The 2,812-nt window shown below is 51.3% G+C and overlaps 1 non-coding gene and 1 pseudogene across 1 annotated transcript; one reads left to right on the top strand and one right to left on the bottom strand.

Annotated features, from left to right (window-relative positions):
* On the top strand, window positions 1-2,039 carry LOC124107294 (granzyme H-like; annotated as a pseudogene).
* A 266-nt stretch (window positions 2,040-2,305) lies between these two features.
* Window positions 2,306-2,383, bottom strand: LOC124107382 (small nucleolar RNA SNORD55/SNORD39). Its single transcript, XR_006856373.1, has one exon. It is a non-coding gene; the product is annotated as a small nucleolar RNA SNORD55/SNORD39 (small nucleolar RNA).
* Between the last annotated feature and the right edge of the window lie 429 nt (window positions 2,384-2,812).

Below are 2,812 nucleotides of genomic sequence, written 5' to 3'. Positions count from 1 at the left end.
ATGGGTAGATTAGAAGATGGCACAACATATCTCCATATATGTGCTGAAAGCAGGGCAGAGGACAGTGTCCCCCTGTTTCATTTCAAAGTTCTGAGGTTTGAGGATCAGAAAAAAAGTCATTTTGCCTATAAAGAGTGCTGCCTACAGAGCCTATCACTCATCCCTGCTGTCTACAAGCACTATAGATTCCACCCTCAAACACCACCTTTCTTCCTGACCACAGCTGATCCCACTCACCCATCTTTTCTTTCAGAAGAGATCACTGGGGGCCATGAGGCCAAGCCCCACTCCTAACCCTACATGGCCTTTTTTTAGTTTCTGGATAAGAAAGATAGAAGAGGTGCTGTGGTATCCTGGTGCAAGGGGACTTCGTTCTGACAGCTGTTCACTGCCAAGGAAGGTGAGGAACAGCAGCAAGCCCACACATCCTGAGACCCCCATAAGGATCCTTGTTCTCTCCCAGATACCACAGACAGCAGGAACTTCCAAGGTGCTGGTTACACAAGCCCCTGAGAACTCATCAAAAGCAGGACTGGGGAGATGAAATGAAAGGCTGAGAGATAGGGCAGGTAAGCTCTGGGGTCAGAGGGCGAGAGGTCAAGGCAAGCCGCACAGTTGAGAAGAGAGGGACCACAATGGACAATTAAAGCTGTGGTAGAGGTCGAGAGCATGCATTAGGGCCCCAGTGCAAACTTGAACAACTTCACAATTCTGACTAAAAGCAAGAAAGGGCCCCTGGAAGTCCTACTTCAGGGTCCTTGAGAGCAGAGGGTACAGCTCCTCAGCTGGGGCCTACTTCCTCAGTTTCCCCTCAGCTGCAGCCCCAACCTGCCCCTATTCTAGCCTGCTCTTCACAGTTCCTAGCTGTATTCTCTGTGATTCAACAACAACCCCCATCCCCACTCTGCTCTCTGCATAGCTCAATAAATGTCACCCTGGGGGCCCACAACATCACAAAGCAGGAGAGGTCCCATCAGATCATCCCCTGAAAAGAGCCATCCCCCACCCAGACTAAAATCCTAAATGCTTCTTCAGCGACATCAGGTTACTGCAGGTAAGGCCCTGCTCCTGCCCTCCCTGGTTCAGGTGTTCCGCAGGTGTTACTCCTCCCACTGTGACATTGCTCCTGGCCTCCCTTCCATCCTGACATCATGGTGTCCAGGCCCAGAGACCATTTTCCTAAACTGGACTCTGTTTCTGGTGCCCCTCAACTGAAGAAAAAGGCCAAGCAGAATCCCGCTGTGTAGCCACTCTGGCTGCCCAGGGGCAAGGACAGGATGAAGCCAGGGAATTTGTATCTTATGGCCAGCTGGAGGATGATGGACCAATTGGCACTTGAGTGACTCCACTTTAGCAGGTAGAGCTGACAGTGCAGGAGGACCTAGAGTACAAATCACTTTTCTGCCTTTACGACAATGCCATCAACATTTGTGTAGGGTAGCCCCAAGAAAACAAAGACTGGCATCAAGGTGAGTTTCCAGCATTGCACAGACAGAACTCAGGGAAAGAGGAATTTGGAGTAGGTCTGAGGTATGAGAATGCCCAAATCCTCATGCCCCTAGCTCAGAATTTGGGCCACCTGGGTTCCCCCGGAATCCAGTCTTCAGTCCACTCCCTGAGTGGATCAGGAGTGGAAGGTGAGGGAGGATCAGTCATCCCAAAGGAGAATATCCCTGAGGATTGCAGAGAAGGGTGTGGCCTGAGTGGAGCTGGAGAGAAAACTCAGGGTCAGGCCTGGGAGTGAGAGGGGCAAGTGAGTCTGACCCTGGCCCCCATCCCACACACACAATTCCCTAACAGGGACCACCCACCCCTAGGGAGGCCAGGGGACAGTGCCAGGAGGGGGCCAGTTTAGCAATTCTTCTCTCTGCCCACAGGGGGATACAGAGGAGTCCCTATGTGTATAACAGCATGGTCCAGGGCACTTTATCTTATGGACAGAAAACGAGACCTCTTCAGAAGTCGTCACCAAGGTCTCCCACTTCCTGCCCTGGATAAAGAAAACCACAAAGGACCTCCAACAGCAGGCATATGGCTAACCTTCCTCTGTGCCTGACCATCTTTTCTGAGGCAGAACAAGAATTCAATGGGGGCGGGCAGGATTGCAATAAATGGAACTCTAGAATGAATGTGCCTGAAGTCTTATTTATTCATTGAACCACTTTCAGTCTGCAACAGCATTGCTCTAGGCAGCCCTCTACCGTCAGTTCTGGGTTTCCCTTCCTCTGTTCTCCCCCAGCCCTCCCTCCTCCCTGAACTGCATGATGTACAGTTTCTCAACAATTTTTCCACCACACACTTTTCTTTTATTCTCAGCTCTACAAGGTTGGCTTCCCCACTGCACAGATGGGCATCTGTAGCATTAGAGGTGTACTCATATGCTCTTTCACACACTTTTCATACTTTGCCCTCAAAAGATGAATCTCTCTGGCCATCAGGAATTTCTTATCATCTCTAAGCTAACCACCTTTATCAAGCCCCCAACACTTTGGCAGAGAACAGAGGCAGGGAAATGGAAAGGGGATAATTCCAGGGACCCAGGAGACCAGGGACCATGCCCAGTTTCCTGTTTCCCAGGCCTTTCTCTCCAGTGGGACAGACTCCTCCCACCATCAGAGTGTCTGCAGCTTACAAGGCTGAAATGTCCCTCCAATGAACCTCAGGCTCACTCAGGCCCCATTTTCCTGCCCTGCCCTGGCCCCAGCACAGAGCTCAGTCAATCTTCCTCCTCTCCAGCTGGCCTTTCCACACTAGCCCCTGTTTTCCTTCCAGGTTCCTCTAGCCACCAGCTCCTTTTCCTTCCAGCCCACCC

Source organism: Marmota monax, unplaced genomic scaffold (genome assembly GCF_021218885.2).
Source record: "Marmota monax isolate L192 unplaced genomic scaffold, Marmota_monax_Labrador192_F-V1.1 WCK01_AAM20220418_F8-fsc00079, whole genome shotgun sequence".
Classification (NCBI taxonomy): domain Eukaryota; kingdom Metazoa; phylum Chordata; class Mammalia; order Rodentia; family Sciuridae; genus Marmota; species Marmota monax.
The sequence above is the reverse complement of the archived record's forward strand: the minus strand, read 5'-3'. Positions and strand labels throughout refer to the sequence as shown.